Consider the following 23,087-nt stretch of genomic DNA (forward strand, 5'->3'; position numbering starts at 1 on the left):
CAGCCGCGACGGACGGAAATTGGCGGCGCGCTTCCGCCTCGCAGCGCCCCCTGGTGTCGCGGAGGCCGAGAGGCGAGGCGCGCATGGGCGGTGCGGTGGCCGCGGGGCCGCGCAGGTAGCGCAGTGTGCGCGCTGTGAGGACGCGCAGGAAGCGCGAACGGGGAACGGCTGCGGAAACTGAGTGTGACCGGTTGAAGCGGTTGCGAGCGCCCGGTGCTGGAGGCGCTGGGTCCCGTTTGCGGGTGGATGCTCTGCGCGCAGGGTCGGGAGGTGAAGCCTAACGAGGGACCTCGGCTTTTGCTGGGGAAAACAACAAAAAAGCGGGTCCAAGTGCTCGAAGTTGTAAGCAAGAGGTGGGGTGCGTCACCCCAAAGCGTGCCTGTGGCTCAAAATGCAGACAGCAAACATAAGGGGCTTTAAAACCCCTGCGTTTTGGTTATATTTCGTCCAGTTGGGACACACACACCCCGGCACACCCGACTTCTGGCCCGCGTTCCCGTGTACTTTTCACCCAGCTTTTCTTACCGTTTTCCCATCTTCTCATTAAATACCTTTATGTTTGTATTTCCAGACCTCACACAGCGCTCACTGCTGGTACCGGGCAATGGAGCGTGTCCCTGGCCAGTGCCCAGCCAAGGCGGGTGGGTGGCAGTGAGGTCTGCTGGCCCCATGTGTCCCCCCACCCCATCAGCCCCACTCCCCTGCCCCTAGGGCTGCCTGCACACCGGTTGTGCCAGATGCTATAGGTGGAATACCTGGATGCAGCATGGATGCGTCTGCATGAATTGCCATGTGAGGAGTTTTCCTGGGCAGTGTTGGGGGAGAGGGGAATTTTGGGTGCCCAGGGCTATCCTGTGGGACGCAGCATCCCAGCCAGCCTGGTTGGACCACGTTTCCTTGTCCAACTGGGCTCCTCCAGACACTTTTTGGTTTTAAATAATGGCTTTTGCTGGGTTTTAAGCGCAAAGCTTTTTGTTTGTACCTCTATTTTGGGGTTGTGTTTTTTGGTCTGGGTCATAGGATAAACCATTCCCTTGACTGTTTTGGTGCAATGTATTCCTAAGATTGGCTTCTTTGTGTCGGGTGTGAATAATTTGGAAGCTTGCTGGAAGGAACTGTTGTCTGCTGCGTTTTTTATAAGTGCCAATATCAGATAAGTTGATTCTGATTTTTTCTTCATAGAATCATAGAATGGTTTGAGCTGGAAAGGACCTTAAAATCATCCAGTTCCAACCCCTGCCATGGGCAGGGACCCCTCACACTAAACCATGTCACCCAAGGCTCTGTCCAACCTGGCCTTGACCACCGCCAGGGATGGAGCATTCACAACCTCCCTGGGCAACCCATTCCGGTGCCTCATCACCCTTACAGTAAAGAATTTCTTCCTTATATCTAACCTGAACTGCCCCTGTTTAAGTTTAAATCCATTACCCCTTGTCCTATCACTACAGTCCCTAGCGAACAGTCTCTCCCCAGCATCCTTGTAGGCCCTCTTCAGACACTGGAAGGCTGCTATGAGGTCTCCACGCAGCCTTCTCTTCTCCAGGCTGAACAGCCCCAACTTCCTCAGCCTGTCTTCATACACTTAAGTCATTGGCTTGTACTTCTAATGTTTTAGAATAAAATACAGGAGAATCAGTGCTTTAAGTTGAGCAGCTCCTTTATTTCTTTAAAAACAGTGGTTTTTTGGTCTTCACTTCTTATTTTTTGAGCTGCAATCACTTTTGCATTGATTGCATGATAAGGAATTGCTTTGATGTTTTCCAGAAAACTGCACAGACATTTTCTGCAGCAGCATTTATGTTACTTGCCTGTTGGCCTTTACATTTGCTCAGAGACCTATTGATTAGGGGGTTTATGACAGACACTTTCAGGCCTCTTGCATCTTTTTCTCTTGAATCTTGTCCCCAGCTCTATTTCTTGTGCAGTGTGCTCCAGAGCTGGGGTGTGCTGCTTATTCTTCTACATTCACGACTGTTACAGCTCTGGCCATTCTCACTGTACACAGAAATACCCACATCTTGTCAGCATCGCTGTGTTCATTGCAATTCATTGTGGCAGTAAAAGCCACAGTTTCATTATGTACTTTGGCAGAAAAAGTGTTTTATTCCCCCATTTCTGGATTTGCCCCTTTTTAATTGGTCCCAAACTAAGTTGCTCTGTGGGAGAAAAGGGAGCTGAGTTTTCATTTTCCTGGGTTCAGTTCATGCTAAAAGGTTGGGGTTTGTCTTGTAATGAAACACTAATTAATAAGCCCCATCCATCCCTGACTGTCTCTAAATATTGGCCCACGTTTTCATATTTATGTATATATAAACAATAACTGGGAGCAAGGGAGCTGCCTGCACAGATGTGATAGTCACTGCTAAACAAGAAAGATTCAGAAAGAACATTTATATCTCAAATATTTGTATGAAGAAATAAGGCCTTGTGCTGAACATCATTCTCACGTGGCCTTACAGCATTCAAATGGTCCAAATTATGAATATCCCCACAAAATGGACTTCAAATGGTTGTTTTCTTCCTTGCAAGATGCAGCAGGGTTGTGAGGAGCCTGGTGGTGGCTCCTAGTAACAATAAATGATGCTCTTGCTGGAAGAGGAACAGCATGGATATGCTGCAGGTTGTTTAAATGGCACAATGCACCCTGGTTATCCAGCTGAAGGCAGGAGCTAGCTTCTTATGCACCTTCTCAGGACTTCCCTATGGCTTTGCACCCACAAAGCACTAATCCTGTCTGCATTCCTGCTCAACCCCAGCAGTGGCTTTGATAGCATTCAGGGAGGTCACCTCTATCAGATGGTGGTTTTGGCACAGAAACTCCACAGCTGGAAAACGCATTTTGCCATATCTGCTGCTCCCCCAGAGCAAGGTGGCTTTCCATGCCCCTGCGTGAGGTTACCACTTGTTTCCTGACCAGCCCTTCTGCCTTAGGGCCGTACCCGAGCCACCCGATGTCCCTCCAGCGAGGCTGGTTGGGCGCAGCGTGTCCCGCCGCCGAGCTGCCACAAGGTGGCAGTGTTTCAGAGCAAGAGCTGCGCCGCGTCTCTCATTCCGGGTGTTCGGTTTGATGGGCTTTGTATTTCTTCTCCCCAGCAAAGCGAAGCTCCGCTATCGCTAAATGCTACCCGAAAGCTTTGGGGACCACCAGCCAGGGACCCCGCTGCCACTGCTCCATCCACTCATACAGCCCCGCAGGGTATGGGGGCTCTATGGGGGCTCTTCTCTCCCAGCCCACAAAGGGAAAATCACACATAGAATCATAGATAGTCAGAGTTGCTAGCATCAGGTCACAGAATTGTTCTGATTCACTCTTCAAGGAGGTCTGGTGGCACTATCTGGTTTTCCAGGGCTTCAAAGGCGTGGAGGACCCCAGCACTGGGAGCATCCTCTGCCGGCAGATCAGGATTCACAGCAAGGCCTGGGATTGGACCTGGCTATTGCTGAATGGCTTTAATTCCCATCATGGTACAAGTGAAGTGTCCTGGGAGCTGGTTGGTACGTCTATAGAATCATACAATGAATCATAGAGTGGCTGGGGCTGGAAGGGACCTTAAAGCTCCTCCAGTTCCAACCCCCTGCCACGGGCAGGGACCCCTTCCACTGAAGCAGCTTGCTCCAAGCCCCTGTGTCCAACCTGGCCTTGAGCACTGCCAGGGATGGGGCAGCCACAGCTTCTCTGGGCACCCTGTGCCAGCACCTCAGCACCCTCACAGGGAAGAGCTTCTGCCTAAGAGCTCAGCTCAGTCTCCCCTCTGGCAGGTTAAAGCCATTCCCCTTGTCCTGTCCCTACACGCCCTTGTCCAAAGCCCCTCTCCAGGTTTCTTGTCGCCCCTTTAAGCACTGGAGCTGCTCTCAGGTCTCCCCAGAGCTTTCACTTCTCCAGGCTGAAGAAGCCCATGCTGTATCGAAGAGCTCTTTTTACACAGCCACCACACCATGAGCTGCAGCCTCACCTCAGTAACACCAATTATGCTTTCTTACCTCACTGTGATCCTCAGACATCTTCAAGGCCAATGGGTTTGTTTCATTTTCAGGGCCGTTAAACTTTGGAAAAGATGACATTTGAATCAAGTCTGGCTTCATCCTTCAGTAATGGAAGTGTTGACAGCAATACTCACAGCTGCACTGTATAAACCTACACGTGTTCGGCATTGGTTTCTTCCGAATAAGCTCCCAGAAGTTACCTGGGTTTGTAAGTAATTACTGTTGGCAAGATATCGCTCTTTTCTCTGGAAGTGTGGCTCCCAAGAATTACAGTTTGTGTTAGCAAGGAGTGAAAGGCACAAGGTCAAGCCCTCTGCCAGTGCAGATCCACTAATGTCTAATATAACATTAGACAACTTCTGACACCAGTGTAAGGACAGTTAGAAAATGCCCTTAGAGTTGGATTTGTGCACTTCTTCACCTCCTTGATGCTGTTTTGTCACCCTTTTCATATTGCTAATTGCATCTGATCAGCCAGGTATCTGTTTCACACCAATTTGTGTCTCTTATTTATCTGCTTATTTTCAAATCAATAAATCTTTCCCTACTAGCACATCAGGATGCGTTGAAGGACAACATCTCACATAGCCCCCAAATTAAGTCTTTTACAGCTTTAAAGTCTGTTAATCAGGGTGTTCCAACAAACAGCCATGTTAGGGGGAGTTTATTACCCTGGAATGAAACCGCATTGGTAATTAGAGATCTGAAAAGCTATTCATACGTTAGTGCCATGAGAAATCAAACTGACAGGAGGGGATGGGATGGGATGGGGGGGAACTTCTTCCTTCTCCCTGTACCTGGGTGCAGCGGAGGGTGATGGCACGCTGCTGCCTGAGTACATCTTTTTGGACAGCAGAGGACCCACTGTATTTGATGCCAGGACAACACATATGAAGAGACAGCTCTGGGGTGAAATGGCTGTAATGAGGAGTGGGAGAGAGCACTGCCGGCACGGGGAAGTGAAATCTTGCATGGAGCCTGTCCCATCACCAAGCCAAGAGACTCTGAAATGCTGTTTGTGGAGATGTGTAAACATACATACACACACAAGTGTTTTACGCTTGAAGTTTGTGTTTTAGGTGCTGTGTTCAATCTGCCTGTTTGTAATGCAGACTGGTGGATGGTCTGTACCAGGTGGTAACCTGTGAGGCTGATTTTCAAAGTGAGGTCTATTTACTGAATCTTTTCCCCTAGTTATAGAGTTCCTTTCAGAACATTGGTACTCTAGACCAAGTCACTGATGTATGTTTCATGCACAGCAGCAGCACCCTGGACATAACTGGTGATTCCCATGACAAGCGGTGCCAATATTGTCACACACTGGTGCTGGATTTGGCCCTTGCTTCCCCACATGGAGCACTAATATTGGTGCCCCATTCAGGCTGATGTGATGGGTCCTGGGGGGTACCATCCACAGGGTAAGGACTGCTGCTTTTTAAGGTATCCTATTGCATGTAGAAACCCACAAATCTTTATTAAGAACTGTGAGCTCCAGCTGTGTGTCTGTATCTGCCTTTATCTTTTAGGTAATTCATGCTGCACACTTTCACTACATTATTGTTTTTATTGTATGTGGTTCCTTCTGCTGGGCACTTCCCTGTTGACTATGATTACTACCACATCAACTCAAAATGCTCCTGTACTGTATAATTAACCTTATCTGCTTTGCTACAATGCCTCTTGCTGGTAATTACACACACTTCAGCCCTTTCACTACATTTCTAAGACTTTAAGAAATGCTGATTGCTCTTGCCCAGTCTCTGTCCAAACTGGAAGGGTTTTACATGCCTAAAAATACATTTTTTTTACCTTTACCTGCTGTAATTGGGATATTGATTACAGTACATGTAATATCTTCAACTAAACCATTTATTTGGAATTCATTGGGGGTTACATGTGCTGGTAGCAAAAAGCTTATTTAACTCCTCAGGTTGTTGGCTGCTTGATGTGATAGTTGTCAGTTTACTGAGATGATTTGAAATGGAGAGCAAGGATTTGGAAATCTTTCAGTCCTCTGGGGACTTATTCCATTTTCCTCCTCGTCAGCTCGGCCTTTTCAGCCTTCCGTGCAGCGCCTTAGTGACTTTTGTCCTTTGATGATTTTTTTAAGCCTGTGTTTCTAAGGCAATAGTTTCCTACAGTTATGCTCTCTGCCTATCAATCTATATTTCTGTGCTGTAATGCACTTGAAACCCTTGGTCAAAGTGAACCAGATTTGGTAGATGTTATTAGCTCTTGCTGATGTCCAATCCCTTGAAGTTATTGTTTGAGGTAGGGCAAATCCAAACTGGGAAGGCTCAGCTGTTCTGGCTAACCCACACTGTTCTGCCCTCCATTTCAGTGCCCTGTGCTAGCAATGCCTGTAGTTTAGCTGGTGTTCAGTGAGCATCACAGGGTGCATGGAGGGACAGGATATATACAGGCATGAGGCACATGGGGAAGAAGGGCCATAGTGGGGATGGGGTGGGGAGAAAGGGTATAGGATGCATGAGAAAGCTGCCTTCATCCGTGACTTCTCACAGAGCAGCAGCTGCCACTGTAATTACAAATATTGATGTATTTTCCACAGCTTCTTTTCAAACACAACCACATTTATTTATTTTACACTCTTTACAACAACGTCATTTTCACATCAGGCAAAGAAAAGCACTCTGCTCAGAAGTGTTCTACAACTTCTAGTGAGTTCTCGCAGCAAGCAGGGCACACGTTTACTCGTTAAGGGAGGTTGTGTGTGATGCAAATACCACTGCAAGGGTTTAATACCGTGTTGTCTTTTAAAATAAACCCATTGGTGAAAAGAGTGCAGTCTGAACGTCCTGCTAAGTTCCAAAACATAGCGGAATTTAGCTTTGGCATCACTGCGTATGTTGCTGTACCTAAATAGCATCTACCAAATGGCCACTGGCTCAAATGTCAATTCAACTGAAGCAGATGCTCTTGTTTCCTTCTCCTGAGTGCACTATGATTCCCAGAGTGAGTGGGATTTGACAGTACATACTTACAGGCCTGTGCTGTACTGCCCTGGTACCTATTGCTTTACTTTGGGTGAAAATAGCTGGATTATTACTTTAGGGAGTTTTATGCCATGTTTAATAAGTGTGCAGAAAATTCAAACCATCTGGAACTGAGAGTCCATCTCTGTGTGCTCCTCCGTTCCGATGGAAGCTGCTTTGCCATTGGAGAGAGGTGCCTGCGTGACTTTGGGAAGCAGAGAACTCAGATGCCCAAGTACCTCCGGTATCTCTCTTCTTGTTATCGGAAAGACCAACCCTGCTTTCCCAGAATAGGAATATCATTCATTGAGCAGAGGTGAAGAAAACTCTCCAGATGATTTACACCATGTCTTGAGACCAAACCTTCAAAGGTCAGAGAGAAGGGCCTTAAGCAAGGAAAGCATGGTTTAGCCCTCCCTAAATGCTAGTGTTATTAGCTGTATTACAGCAATGGGGGTAACTATTTGTTGTATGTTTAACCTTCTTCAGCTGTGATCTGACATTATCAAGTAAAAAACACCTGTGCAATTAGTTCCTTTCTGTGTCCTATCTTGTAACTGCTCAGAAAGAAACCTGTGCCTCCATGGTGTTTCAGGAATATGTGGTTAGTGCCCTGTAAAGCTCCAGCTGGCTGCAGCATCCATCTTTAGCTGCTGTGGCAGACATTTGCCCGTCTCACAGGCTGCGCTTGCAGCTAGGGCTGCATTTATCTCTCTTTTTGTAGTTGATTAAAACTGTCTCTTATATGGGGTTACCTACTCTCAATTTCCACTATCCTTTCACCTCTCCCTTGACTTTCCCATCCTCATCTCTTGCTTTATGGACCTTTCTTTTTCCCCTGTTCCTTGCATTTAGTGGCAGCAATCATCTCCTCTGGTAAATAAGATGGTTCTGCCGCTGTTGCCTCCTTTTGGGCTGTGGTTTGAGTTTCGATCATTATATTTTATGTGGTGTTGATATGACCAGCTTCTAAAATCCACTCCACACAACTCACATGAACCTGATGCAATGCTGGAACATCTCTAAAGTACTTGACCTTGAACCAACCTGCTTTTGTCTTGCTGCTGAGACACACTGCTTGGGAGTTAATAGTGCACAGGCACCATTTGCTGTCACAGGATTATTCCCACTTATTCACTGCTTGTTCCAATGTGGCATAAAAATTGGAGTAGGATTATCCTCTCCCCAGCCAGCAACGTGTGCTAGTGAATAACAGATATTCTGCTGCTTCTTGCATCTTCCAGCTAATATTTTTCCTTGTTACAACTCAATCCTTTCCTCTCCAAGTGCTTAAATTGCCCTTTAATGTTTTCCAAGTGTGACCCGCGTGACAGTACCTCCACATCAGTGTTAACACTGAATCCTGCCCTACTGCTCCCAGTGCTGTCCCATGGAGGTCGCCCCTACTGCTCTGCTTTCTGGGCTGGCACCCCTCCTCCTCCCCCTGCACTTGCAGCTCACATGCATCAGCCCATCGGCTAAAATAACTCTGGATGTGCCACCACCCATCGGGCACGGGGAGGCGCTCCTCACAGCAAATAAAAGGCACTTTGAGAACCATGGTTTGCTGCTCTCTTGAGCAGAGACAAAGGTTTCCCAGTCTGTGGCCATCAATACTTGCTGATAATTGCAGGGTACCTTCCAGTCGGTTTAAGGTTGTACCCTGCTTTCCCTCCACTGGGGCTTTCTGCACACGTGCTGAGCTCCCTGTTTTGTGCATGTTCAGATTATTCCAGCCCTTTGGCATCCATCCATTCTGCTATTGCATGGCTGAATCTCACCCTCACTGTATTCTGGTCAGAACCATCCTCAGTCAGATGCCGTTTAGACACTGGTCCAACTCATCAAGCAACTTGTTTTCCTGCTCAAGGCCTTGGACTTTGGTCAAGTTAACCTCTCTGAAACTCACTCATCTTCAGTTTGGTGCAGGAAGTGCTGGTTTTGTGCTGGCTTCTTTTTTTATCAATAGTGTGCACACATACATATACACTATATAGTTATATATAGAATCATGGAATACTTAGGGTTGGAAAGGACCTGAAGATTACATATATAACTATATATGCCCACCGTACTGTATATCTGTAATCACACACACATGCATGAGTTAATCTATCTATACATACATAGGTATGTATATAATAAGGCTTGCAAGTGTCTTACTTGCATTCATTTTCCCTTCCAAGTTTTTTTTCTCCTGGATTTTTTGCTGAGCCATAATTTTCTGGTTTGCCTCATTTTGCCCTTTAAAATCTATTTTCCAAGAACATCTAAAATTACCATGCTGTTTATTCAATTGACTTTTGATGTCTAGAACCTTTGCAAAGAAACATTCCTGGAGCAGCTATTTCCAGCTACCTTTTTCATACCTACTTGTGTTTTGTGCTACTTTACTTGTAGTTTTCATGACAATTATCCCCAGAGTTAGAGGCAGCCCTGCTCTTGGTTGTTGGTTTACAAAGCTGCCTCTGCTCTTGCTCATCTGAAAGTCTGACTGCAGAAGTTTATATACAGTTCAATTTCTTATTCTCCTATCTCCTGTATGTCCCACTAGCACTATAGAGGTGCTGCAAGCTACCATAATATATATTGCATTCTCCACAGTGACATGGGAATGATTTAGAGGGCAGAGCCTTGGAAGAAGCAGCGTGTTTCAGCTAGTGGAAGAAGATACATCACCCATGGAGCGACTTGTACAAAGGATAATCTTCACCCGGTGCAAAGTAACCCACTGCTCAGCAGGTATTCCCAACACGGAGCGGAATCAGGTCTGGTACCTGCAAGAACAAAAGGAGGGTGAAAAGACCACTGTGTGTAGGGATGGTTTGCGCTGACCCTGAGGCCTGACTGGCTCCTGCCCCACTGTAACCCAGCACCAGCCTCTGCCCAGCCACATCCTCCATCCTCCCTCCTGGACACATTGCTCTTACTGCAGCATTGCCTAAACATGAAAAACAGTATTTTGAGCCATGTATTGGCCATTTCAACATGTGTTAACATTTTTAGCATCTTCCTGGTGTTTCCCTGTTGCTTATCCCTCCTTTTCCTGTTTTTGCCACCTCTACTGACTCACAGCCATTCCTGAAGTGCCAAACAGCAATCCTTTGCTACATTATCCTTACATATTTCCTTATTACTCTTATCTACTCAGTCTGTAACTCTGAGCTTCTGTGTGATCTCCTCTCAATCCTGCTGTTCCTTCATCTTTTCTGTGCATCGTTTTTTCCTTTATTTGACCATTTCCTTCCATTTTTCCATGTGCTGCCTCCTTTCCTTCTTACCTACTCACATCCTTCCCTCTAGCCACCCCCAGCCTCCTCTCCTGAAACCACTTAAGTGTTATCTAAACAGTATTGCATAAAAATGGAAGCCCAGAGAAATATCTGCTCTGGCTCTTGCTAGCACCTTGCAATGCCAGTGAGCTCTAAAGCAGTGGATTCTCAGCCTTGCGGTAAAATGAGCCTTTCCCATAAGTTGAAAATCTGAGTCTTTCTCAGCAAACTCCAGTCAAAATGATTGTCAGCTCCAAAAGTGCCTTTTGACTGAATTCAAAGGAATGCATTCAGAGCAGATCTTCTAATTTCAACTGTGATAAAACTAATTACAATTACCAGTCTGTTACTGAAACAGAAACCATTCAGAATGCCACAATATTTGAAGTTACATTTTAAGGAACAAACATCCCAGATCAGAGGGAAAAAGGCTTCAAAGTGATCATCTTCTTAAACAGTCTTAATTGCTTGCAAGATAAATGGGAACAAAAAACAAGGGGAAAGAAAGAGCCTTGCAGATAATCCATATGGAGAATGTGATCTGCTACGACAAATGCACTGGGATCCAGTACTGAATTGTCTCACCAACCTGTCTGCCCAAATGCCACCACCTACCAAACCACTGACTTGGCTTGTGATACACAAGGGGGACCAAGAGGTCCTATTTCAGGAGGTTATGGGATCTGCCATCTACTGCTGGCATCCAAGAGGTTTACTCATCCTTGTAGTAGCTCTCGCTCACCTCATCCATAGTCAGATGAAATGCAGAGTGAATTGCAGCCACTCTAGGTGAATCGCTCTGCCCTGTGAGAGCAAATTATCCCAGTTCTGGGAAAACCTTTGAGAGCTTGCCAGCAGTGTGTGGCCCTCTTGGGGTGGGGAGGGAGATCTTGGTGATATGTGAGATTGAGCTGCTCTGTGCAGCTTTTCCCAGTTAGCTCAAAAACTCCACTTACCCCTCTGGAAGGCTTTTTATTCTGGAAATAAGTTATTTTTAGGTAAATGACTGATCAGAACCTTGACTTGTTCCACTGTCTGCTGAAGGTGATCTCTCCACAGGTGTGCTTTGCTAGTCTTATCCTTGCAGTATGTATTGCTCATCATCAGTTCCAGCCCAGCCACAGCGGGGTTTGGGGTGACATTCCTTATCCGACATGTCTCACCAGGACCTGGAAACACATCGTTGTGGGTAGCTTCATCAGCGAGAGGTCAACCTCACTTTCCTGAGGGCTGCTAGTGTTTGGTGTCTATCTCCATGCTCTGCTCCCAATCCGTGTATCCAATCCCAACACCTTGGGACACAACTTGGTAAGAGCTGCATTTCCATAACACCATGTACTTACGGCTGTACTCAGTAACCCTTTGTGCTGAGAGGCCCATTCGGGCTCCTTTTCCTGGGTGGTGGGATGGGCTTGCCATGGTGCCGCATGGATGTGGATTTGGGAGCAGTCACGGCTTGCTTCTCCTCAAGCTGTGGTGTTTATGGCCAGCTGTGGTTTTAGCAACACTGTTCCTGCTCCAACTTCTCTCCAGACACGTGGTTCAGGTACAACAGCTCCCTGCGGCACAGGGGTCATTGCTGATGGCTTCCCCATGACCCCTTCCCAATGATGATGGGGCCGCTCAGTGGCCCACTTCTGTCATGGAATGATATTTCATTCCAAGTTAGCACAATGAGAACGTGCTGGACACTGGAAAGAAATGTCTTGAGCATACAAAGCAGCTTACAAGCCTGGGAAGAGAAGAGGGAGCTTTTCATTTTTTCATTTGGCAGCACGATGCGCATAGCGAGCTCTTGTTTTTAATAAGTTCACAAAGCTTTCTCGAAAGCCAGGGATTTTTTCTCCATCCTGAACACGAGGCATTTTCATTTTGTAATGAATGTGTGGTATGTCCAACTTCCAGAAAGCCTTTCACGTGAAAATAATCCAGCAAAGGATTTTTCAGACGCTGAAGTGAACTGAGTGGAAGTAATCCGGAACAAAATGCCGGGATATTTGCTCTGTGCTCAGAGGTTGTGTGGCATCTTGTATTGTCTGAAACAGCACCAGATAATAATCATACACGCAGATCTCTCTGACCAGAGGAACACGGACAAGAGCCAGTCCTTGTGTCTCCATAGAGCTGGAAATCTCGGATATTTGTTTGTCTACAGAACAGCTGGGGATTTCTCAGACATTAATCTAATTGAGCTTATTCCCCACCACAAGCACTTCAAGTCCTATTTCTGAGATTCGAATGTCTTTCCAAAATGAAGCCATAGAAATATTTCTTTCACGCAGTGGTGCTTTTTTTTCCTTCTTTTTTTTTTTTTCCCCCCATTCTGGGCAAAATTAAATTACAGTTATAGGCTCAGAGCAGTATTTGCTGGAGTCAATAATATTGATTGATATTTGGCTATCAGCAGAATGTCATGCATTAATGGGCTTGTGGATTAAATTCAGCTAAGAGGGCTCCTGGTGGGTATTGGAATCAGCCAGGCTAGGATGACATTTGACATGCCTGGTCCTCTCTGCCCAGTGATGAGTGTCCTCCCCACCATGGGTACCAGAGCCTGTCGCTGCCTCCTGCCCTGCTATGTGTTTGCAGGTGCTCAGGTTAGGGCCAAAACTGAAATATTTAGCTTTTTTTTTCCCCTTTCTTCTCACCACAACCCAAGCTTTAAATTAGAGCAGTAATTTCCTTGGTAGAGAAAAGGGCTTAATATAGCAAGGGGCTTCACTGGAGCCTTTTTGTTCTGCCTGGAATGTGGAGCAGCATGTCCCAGCTCCAGCAGCATGTCCCAGCTCCCTCTGGCACTGGGCATCCTGAGCCCCCCTCAGCTGTTTTCATGGCACATATCCCCTCTGCATCGCTCTGCCATCCCACAAACACTGAGACCACAGCCTCACCACAGCTCTACAACGCACTAACTTCATCTTGTAGCCACTTTGTTTAAAATCCATGGTTTCTTGATTGTGTAAGTTCTGTAGCTCCATGTTCACATGAGTTGTGGCATACCTGAAGACAGACAATTGAAAGCTCAGGTTAGCTACTTAGTTAAAAACTGACTGCTAACACCCTAACCAGAAGCTTGAAAGGTCTTTGGTACTGCCTTGCTTCTTATAGTCCCTTAAGCCCACAGCAGTGATCTCCGATAGGCATTGTCACTGCTCCTTTAGACACTGATTTCAACATAAAGGTCTCAAAGCCAGCTCTCTCTCACAAACTACAGAAACCCAGCTACTGATTTGACCTGGTAACCCAGTTTACCTAGACCAGGATCTGCTTCCATGCACCATTTTACCCAGGAGTCAGAAAGACAAGCAAGAATGAGGATGACCTATTTTGAGACATTTGGTTTCTGCAGCAGTCTTCATGCCATAAAAGCCTTCTGTTACACATACTCAAATCAGTCCTTTTTCAACATCCCACACTTACCATACACAGAAAGAAGGTCCTTTGCTGCTCCCTCCCCATTTGGTTGCCAGTAAGCAAATGTCTGAACCCAGTAACTAAAGCGGAGAGCACCTGGGGCCTGTTAAGCGCCAAGTCTTCTCTCTGAAGTTGGAGCTGGTGTTCCAGTTACTATCCTGTCCAAATCTGCTTCCATAAAACACTGGAAATAGAAAACATACTGATGAAAACCTCCGAATTCTGTAATATTGTTTAAAGCTTTGGAAGAGTTAGGCTGCCAGAATTAAGATTCTCAGCAGTAAGTTTAGTATATTCAAATTAGTATTGGTCATGTAATTTTGGTAGAAATCGAGAGACACTGTTTCCTGAAGAGCCTTCTTCGGCTAGCCTGTTTGAAGCACACTGTGTATCCCATCACACCACAATCCAGCACAGTCATCACCCAAGTTAAAGTGGAGGTTGAACAGGTCTGTTAAAAAGAAAAAACTCACTACCATTTCCACCAATGTCTGAATTCTGGGGGTAGGGTAATATAAGGAAAGGAAGAACTGAGATAGTTAAAAGGATTGGAACAAATCTGATTCGTAAGTCCACATCTAAAAGGAAGCCAGTATCTCACCAGGAAGCATTCAGTGCCGCATTTATCTACCACACCCAGCATATCAGAAATGCCACCTTCATGTTCTCCTCAGTGTCTGATGCATGTTACCACTCTTAAGGGTCAGACAAGTGTTTGGTGGGTACACATATCTGCCTGTATTCAAGACTGTCACCCTCAGCAGCGTTCAATAGAGACCTTATCAGGATAAGTAGTTTCTAAGACTGTGATCATCTCATTCCAAAGCAATGTCAAAACCAGAGCAGATGAATCACATTCTCACCTACAAAGGAGCCTACAGAGCTTCCGATGTCTACCAGAAGCAGCTGCTAGGAATTTGGCAAGTCAAGTGTAATCCTAAATTCCAGTCATATTAATATAGTCAAGTTTAGCATGGACAGCAGGAAAATTCAGTAACTTGTCAACTTTATGACTAAAACTACAAAAACATTCCAAGTATCTTCCAAGCAGTCATATGCACACCAGTCACGAAACAGCACTCTGAACAGAACTAAGAGCTCTAGGATACTTTACATACAAGAATAGAACATGATCCCAGGAAATCCACTAGAAAGTCTCTATCACAACACTATGTCACAGGGAGATATTAGCAGCTGAGGAGGTCAGCAGAAGCTATCCTCATCATATGCGTAAGTCATTGTGCAAGTTGAGGACACTCTTCCAGCTTGTTTTTTAATCTTGTTTGTAATATGAATAACAGGTTTGCATATCCTAATTTGAGCTGCATTGTTATTCAGAGTTGTTTTAAGACATTTCTCTAAGTGACTCCCGACAGCATCACCTTTTAGATCAGCACCAAGTGCAAGCCACCTAAAAAACAACCAGCCAGCTTGACCTACTAGAACTGCACGGAAATAGGTTTCCTTAACTAACATTTCACATACAGAAAATCTGTATGTGAAAGCCCTTACAAAGGGTTTCTATCAATAAGTCTTTGCTATTATTCTAAACCTGTACATGCACTGCCAACATCTCTGCCCAGGAGAGCAGTTATTTTTATGGAATCCTATTTGATTAGATTTCTATACTCAGTGGTCTTAACAAGGTCTGGATATCTGATCTCTGTTCTACCTGATATGCTCTGGACCTGGGAGTAGACAGGAGAAGTAAATATGAACATTTACACTTTCAGGGCAGTCTAAAGCTCACATCTATAAGGTTCCATAGATTGATCTTGGCCAAACCAGTTCACTGACAGATATCCACACTGAAAACTGAAGCACAGAGCAGATGCAACATGGCAGTAGCAAAGGCCTGCATGTGAAGTGTTACCCAGATTCTGCTCCAATATGCTGGGACAAAAAGCAGACAGTGTGAGTGACAAGAGTCTCCTGCCCTCTTCCTTATCCAAGCCACCTGCTCTTCTTTCTCCAGGCATCTAAGTTTGTTATAGTATTCAGTTAGTTCATACCTTTGGAGCAGCAGCAGCTACCTTTCAATTCAGTTCTGCTTCATCAGAACCCAGTCTCTACACTGGAAACAAAATGCTGTATTTCAGATCAAAACAGAGGTTGCATTAAACACATTAGCGGAATAAAGTTCAGCTGAATGCTTATCTGAGGGAAACAAGTTTTACCTACAAAGTTCACTTATTTTCAAACTGTTTAGAATAGGCCTTTGAGGGAACTAAAAAAACCCAAACCTACCACCAAAACCCAAACCCAACAACTTGTACCAAGCACAAAAGGGACTGAGCAATCATGTCTTAGTTGAATATGCACAGACTATTCCAAGTCTGTGATTTTTGTTTAAATGCAAGAAAGAGCTACAGAAGAGTCAAGGCAGAATCAGTTATAATCACAATATGCGGTTTAATTTGAAGACTATTCATTCTACTTCATTTAGCCAAGATTAGTTTCTCAAACCAAAGTAGTTTATAACAAATCAACAGATCCTTACAGTTTACAGTTCTGGAGCAGATAACTGTTAATACTGAAGCTGGAATCACTACCAATCACATAAGGCAACACATTTCAATGGGATTTGTTTGATTTAACATTTCCATTTCAAAGATGTTAATGAAGCAGGAATCCCTCTAATGAAAATATTTTCTCAGTAAGTATTAATTTTGCTCTTTATTTCTCAGGATCTCTAGCAGCATTCTCCCATTCCACTATTCTCTAACAGAACAGAAAAATCACGTTACTGTCAGCTATGTCCGTACTTTGGTGTAACTTACACTGCCTTGTTTGGAGGAACAGAGAAGGAAAGAATTACTAATTTATGATAAGCTTGGTTCCTTCCCCTAAATATTAGTAAACTGACCTAGCCAGAGCCAACTGGCTGTGACTATAGCTGTCCCATCAAGGAGTAAGCTTATAAAGAAGGCTGATACTGCTTCATCCTGTTAAAACAACTGGTTGAGTCATCAAGGCCCTCCAATCTGAGGATTGGCTAAACCTCACTTCCCAAAACTGCCAGCATCCCCTCTTGTGACTGCTGTCATAAATACTCTTCTTTGAAGAGGCACAGTTCAGCTTATTTCTGCAAGAGGAACATTCAAAAAACTATTAAATGCAGCTAGTAAAGTTTGCCACAAGTCACCTCCATTATGTTATTTGCAGTGCAACAGAAATTCAGGCTGCTGGTATTGCTCTGACTCTGCACTATAGCAAAGCATGTGTTTTATCCTGATTTTATCTATAGTCAGCATGAGCAACGAGCTTTGATTCTGTCAACACATACTCACAAGGAACAGAATTATCTAATCTGCTGTAATGGGCCCCTACACTGCAAGAGTGTGAAGGTGAGTGGTACACACATGCTGTATCAAAGCATCCCAAAAAGCATCAGAGCAACAGAGATTGTTATCTAAAAATATGATGAGTCCTTTAAAAAAGCAGGGTGGTTACAGCATTTTAAGTGATAGTGAAGTCAAGTTTGACATGGCCAGGACCTTGGAGTCTTAACTACAGAGGATAATACATAATATTACTGCCATACAGATATCTCCAAGGAAGCTAACAGACAGACTAGCATCTCCTTAATACTTCAGATCAGTGCCACTCAACTGATCACCCTGTAGACAAACCTAGTGTACACCAGCAAATAACCCGCACTCCAATGTAAACAAAGGCTTCTTTCACAAGCAGCCACCCAAGAGATACGTATCTCAGCTTTGATCTAGAAAGTGATCTTAATTCCATAATTCCCTCAGAATTTTCACTACTCAAATATCTCAAAAGCAAATCCTGTGTAATTGCCAGAAATTCAACCCACGCAACATTACATTGCAAGACATTTTCCACACAAATAAAAAACACTGAGCTGTCACATTAAGTATTTAATAGTTTTCTAACTTGTTAATTCCATTTTTAATTAGACATTCACAGTTTGAAATAGGAGCTGTGTCCACTCTAAATTGAAATAATGCCACATTTCTCTTGTTTTAGAGCAGTATTAGTGCAGGGTTTTCTGCATCCTAAGTTCAAAAATATTTACAACATAATGCAACTGGCATCAACAAGGGCATGGCCATTCCCCTGGTTTCAGTGGTCCATGTTTACGTTAAAGAGGACTTGCACTTCTGATTCCACTGCGTGCTACCAATTTAACTGCATCCTCCCTGCATGATTTTACTGGTTGAACTACACAAGTCTGCCTACTCTAACAAGTCTCTGCAGAAAGATGAAATAAAAGCAGTCAGAAATGGTTCAGTCTGCAACACCTTTGGGCTCGACAGCTCTGGAGAATGGAAGAGAAGCTTTACACTCTCAGTTGTCTCCTGCTTCTTTTTAAAGAGCCTGAAGTTTTGGCACAGTATAGAGAACACAGATTGTCCTCCTCCACCTCCCCTGGGGGGTGAACTCTGCCAGTCTAGTGCTGTACTGATCTGACTTGCTGTTGGTTTTGGTTTGTTTTTTGGCTGTTTGTTGTTGGTGGTTGGTTTGGGTTTTGTTTTTTTTTTTGGGGGGGGGGGGGGGTAGGGGTGTCAGAGGCACTTCACTCTTCTAGTTTTTCCTGCACCTTACCCATAAGAAAAAATGGACAGGTCCTGACTTCTATTTCACATTACTACCAAGGCACAAGAAAGTGCCTTTATCCTTAAAAAAAAAAAAATAAAAAAGGACATCTATAAGAACAAGCACACACACTGAATTTTAAGACATTTCTAAAAGCTGCTTGAGCTTACAATTAAGTTAATTTGAGAAGGAATAGCCATTTAGCTTTACAGATATACACAGAAAAGAACCTTCCTTTAGCTCCAGCTACTCAAGACTAGTACTCTAACTGGCTTTGGTAGTCAGAGATCCCCAGTCACCACTTCCTTTAAACACTTAAACAAAACCTCCCCAAAGTTTGGACTGTCATGATTTGAACTGTTCTTGTGCCTAAAAGGGAGCAAGCAGGAGTCAATACAAGAACAGCTACTATAGTGATTCCCTGGTGATATAGCTTATTGTTTCATTAGCAAAGGCACTGGGAAGCTTAGTATTTGGGGGGTTGGGAGAGAGAACAACAACCCACATCTAACTTGAAGTTGTGTTTTGTGACTGTCATTGAATATCCCTTCTCTTAGAGCATTATCAGCATCCACAACATGCCACTTAAGATGACAAGCGTGTGCATATATGGTGCTGCGATACTATTTACCTGCTTAAGCTAGCTTGCTCAAGAGAAAAATAGAAGTCTGTCTTCATATGCTTATTGAAGCAACCTGGAATTATGTTGTAGAGTTCTGTTCTGTGTTCTGGTAAGACCCTTGGTTTTAAGTCTCACTGACAACCAAGAACTGCCAGTTAACCTTTAACAGTCTTCAAGACTTAAAACTTAGGTTACTCATTAAAGCTCTATGTGCCATAAACACTTATTTTCCCCATAACGTCTTTATCAAGAAACAAAGCATATGGGAGACAGAACAGGTATTCATTCTGAGAACTACTGTTGTACATTTCTTTCTTCTGTCATTGTTTTTTCTCTTGGGATTGAAAAGAGCTATCCAAGACCTCACTCATTAAAAAACTTTAATATGCCTCAACTGCTCCACCTTTATATAGGTTTTGGATTCCCCCCTCAACCTCCCTCCACTTCTGGATGTCTTGCTCCAAGTCCAACAGCTCCAACCACAGATCCCTTGTGCTTGAGTAATGCTAATTTGACAACTGAGTGATCCAGAGCAATTTAAACTCATATCCACTGCCTGTTCATTGCCCTCCAAAACCCAACCATTAGGTTCAACCTAGCGACTCACCACACTTGAGGTAACACAAAAGCTATGCGCATGCAGCAGAAGGGCTGAAGTATCAGCCTCACCAGGGGAAAGAATAACAGTGTTGATTTTTGAGGTAGAAAAGTAATGTAGGTGTAAACAAAGGGACACATGGGAGCAGCTGACTTGGGAGAAGACAGTCAGTAGGGAAGAGGGATCAGACATCATGAAGCTCAGCCTCTGCATTGCAACTTCAAGCAGCCTGCCATCAGAACAAGCAGTGTCAGAGTCTAGTTTCAGCTCAGCCCAGATGTTACTTAGGTTATCATAAAGCAACTATTTTCTTTAAGTCAGTTACTCCAGATGGCACTTTTGAAGTACTTCAGTATTCACCACACACAAGTAATGCACAGACACAGTCATTTTAATATTGTTTCAATTTTGAATACATATAAAAGGCTGCTAAAGGCACTTATAGTACTTAAAACACAATACCACCACCCCAGAAAAGATGCACAATACATGCAAATGGTTGCAGTACTTGAGTAAGCTGAGCTGAATCAATAATAGGGGCAACTGGAAAAGCTTACCGGTTTTTACCATTACAACATGAAACCTTCAGAAACGAATAGAAAGGTAACTAGGAGTTAATCCCAAATATAACGGTCTAAAAGTCTACTTACACACTCAAACAGCATGTTCCTATAGAAGGTCTTAAGACCTCACAATACAAGTTAAAAACCACACACAACAGAAACCAACAACTAATACCTATTATCAAGAGGCTTCAGCTAAATGTCAAGCTTTCTTTCCTGGAGCACAATTAGTCAGTTAAAAGAGACATCCCAAACAACCGAAGAACTATATTAGGTTACTAAATGCTTATTTTGATCAAGTTAGAGAGCGACTGTTCTAAACTATTGCTTCCCTAGAGGGGTCATTTATAGCAAAGAGCAGCTTTGCATCAACTCCAGCTCCTGTATTAAGCCTAAACCTAGTGTTATTAGCATATCCAAAGGTGCAGACACCTCACTGAATGTCAGTAGCAACTTCAGTAGTTACTAAGGCATTAAGGTCCATGCTTACGGTCAGGAGCCCAGCCATTGTATGTGTGAGGTTCTTATTTTTTAAAACAATGTCACCCTAAAGGGGTAAAAAAATCCCCTGCTAATAGTTAACTACATTCAAGTTTCTCAAACCAATCATCAACTAAAACCCTGCGATAATGCTTAAAGTGCAACAAACATATTACTGTAGCTCTCTGTACCTGGTTATGCAACTTCACCCCCTTACTGCTAACAGTGTTCTCTTCCACCCTCACGCTTTCAAAGATATTACTTTAGTCTCAGGCCAAAATCCTCCTCCCGAGATTGCCACTCCGAAGCCCCGTCCCTTTGCATGAGCACCCAGCACACTCCAGCCGGGGCTGTAACTGCCTCAGGTCGGTGTACCCAGCACGCATTTCCTTATCGGGGTATGAGGCAATTTTTACATAAGGGACGAAAAAGGCAATGGGATTCTCCCGAGGAGCCGGGAGGACTCGCGCGTGTTCTCTGGGGAGGGGGTTACTGTATCCCGACTGGAGGCGGAGGCCGCGGAGCCACGTGCGGGCGGGGCGGGCCCCTCCGCACCCGCGGCCAGCTCCTTTCGCTTTAAAGCTTGCAGCGAGCGACACACGGAGCCGCATTGTGCGCTCCCCATCCGACAGGGCTAGGTCCCCTCGACGGCGAGGGGACAAAGGGAAGGGGCGGAAGACGGGGCTGAGCTGCGGGGCTCCTTCCCCGCACCCGTCCCCCCCTCTCGCTTCTCCCTGCGGCTCCCCCCCTCAGCACGCGGCGCGCAGCCCCACTCGCCCTCCCCAGGGCAGGCCCTCCACCACCCCTCCGCCCCGGTCCCGGTACTGCCCTGTCCTCTTCCCACCGTCAGGGCCTGCAGAGCCCCCGGCTCTCCTCCTGACAGCAAAGGGGGAAGCGGCCTCCCCCTCCCGGCCCGCCCTTCACGGCTCAGGGCACGGGAGGGGAGGGTGGGAGCGGGGCGTGGAGGCGGGACGGGGGCACCTCAGGTCCTCACAGGAGGGTGCGCGAATGGAGCGACTCACCCCGGCCCCGAAGTACCGTTTCCAGAGGGGCTCCCTCGCTCCGTCCTCCGCAGCTTGACAAACGTCCCCCTCACATCAGACACTTCCCCGCACACAACCCCCTCACCGCGGGGAGCGAAGCCGCGGCTCCCTTCTGCATTCTCCGCGCCGGGCAGACAGGGCTGCAAGAGCGACGCGGGGCGGGGGGACGGCAGGCGAGCATCTTCGTTGCCAAATCCCACTTCCCTGCCGGGACGGGGGCAGCGGAGGAAACGCTTCCCCCGCCATGAAGGCTCTCCGCACCCCTGCCCCCGGCTGCGCTGGCAGCGATCGCCGGCAGGCTTCCCCTCCCTCCCTCGGCCTAGTTCCCTCAGCTGCCAGCTGAGCAGCAGAGCTGCGGGGAGTGGGGGCGCTATAATCTCCCCTTCCCTCTCGCACACACACCCCGCCGGCCGCCCGCACCCTCGCCGAGCCGGCGCCCCTTCCCCCATAGCAGGCCCCGGTCCCTCAGGGCCCGGCCGCCCTCCTCTCCCCCACACCGGATAGGCTCACCCTTTCCCGCCGCCCCGCTCCCTCTCCCCGCTTCAGCCGCCAGCCCGAGTACCTGCTAGTTGTCTCCGCAGTAACAAGGCAGACTGGATCTCTGTCATTCTCCCCCTCTCTGTCGGGGGAGGGAGTCCCAGCGGCAGCGGGGACGGCGCGGCTCCTGGTGCTGCGAAAGTCCGAGGCGGCGTCGAGTTGCCCTCATGCCGCCCCAACCGCGCCCTACCCGGGTCTGGCTCCGCGCCGGCCGCCGCCACATCAAGCAGGGTCCCTAAAAAGACCGAGCGGCCGTATCTCCCTGCCGCCCTTTCCCTCTCCCCGCCCGCCAGGAATTTCACTACACTCCGGGCCACGGTGCGCAGGCGCACGCCGGGCCGGCCGCCGGCCCTTCCGCGCCGCCATCTTGAGAGGGGACGTATGGTGGGGGAGGCGGGGCGAGCCTGCCTTCGGCGGCCATGTTGGGAAGGTCCCCGCCTCACTTTCCTCTTTTTAAAGCCTGCAGTGAGGGAAGAAAAGCCTGTTACGAGGAGGAATGTCCTCAGGAGGGACATAATGCGCCATCCTTCACAGCACGTCGGTTCTGCTGCCGCCCAGCCTACGTCTGCTTGGCATCTCTGAGTGCAGAGGGACTACTCCTGAGGGACAGCTTGCTGCTGACTGCGAGACGTGTCTTCCCTCAGCTGCCACACTGTACAAGTCTTTTACGCACAGGGCAGAAAGTAACAAAAGTTATTTGCACAGTCTCTCCTCAGACTACTGCCATTTCGACAGCCCAACAAAATACACGATTTTCTTGAGGAGGAGATAGAGCAGCTAAATAGCACAGGCTAAAAATGAGTTAGCTGCTGGCTAGGAGTTGCTCATGCAGCTTTGCTGCAAAATGTAGATTGTCTGTGGGTGTGATGGGGATGCTTGTGTGAGGGGGAGCATGGCACTGTGCTGAAGATGTGCTCAGGAAAGAGAAAGGTATAAATTCTTAAGTCAAAGCCCTTGTTGTGCTGGTGAGGTAAAGGGGCCCTCCAGCATTAGTTTACCCCTGAAGGACAGGGTT

General features: G+C 46.3%; 1 long non-coding RNA gene across 6 annotated transcripts; it reads right to left on the reverse strand.

Moving 5' to 3' along the window:
- Positions 1–6,557: 6,557 nt before the first annotated feature.
- LOC308224957 lies at positions 6,558–22,350 on the reverse strand. 6 transcript variants are annotated; one of them, XR_013957630.1, is made up of 4 exons: positions 22,098–22,350; positions 13,673–13,850; positions 13,166–13,252; positions 6,558–12,288 (listed from the first exon to the last, which is right to left on the reverse strand). It is a non-coding gene; the product is annotated as an uncharacterized lncRNA (long non-coding RNA). The 6 variants fall into 6 exon arrangements; XR_013957631.1 differs by having other exon boundaries at positions 6,558–11,421; positions 11,596–13,252; XR_013957632.1 differs by having other exon boundaries at positions 6,558–9,757; positions 11,270–13,252.
- Between the last annotated feature and the right edge of the window lie 737 nt (positions 22,351–23,087).

This window comes from Psittacula echo, assembly GCF_963264785.1.
Source record: "Psittacula echo genome assembly, chromosome: 9".
Lineage (NCBI taxonomy): Eukaryota > Metazoa > Chordata > Aves > Psittaciformes > Psittacidae > Psittacula > Psittacula echo.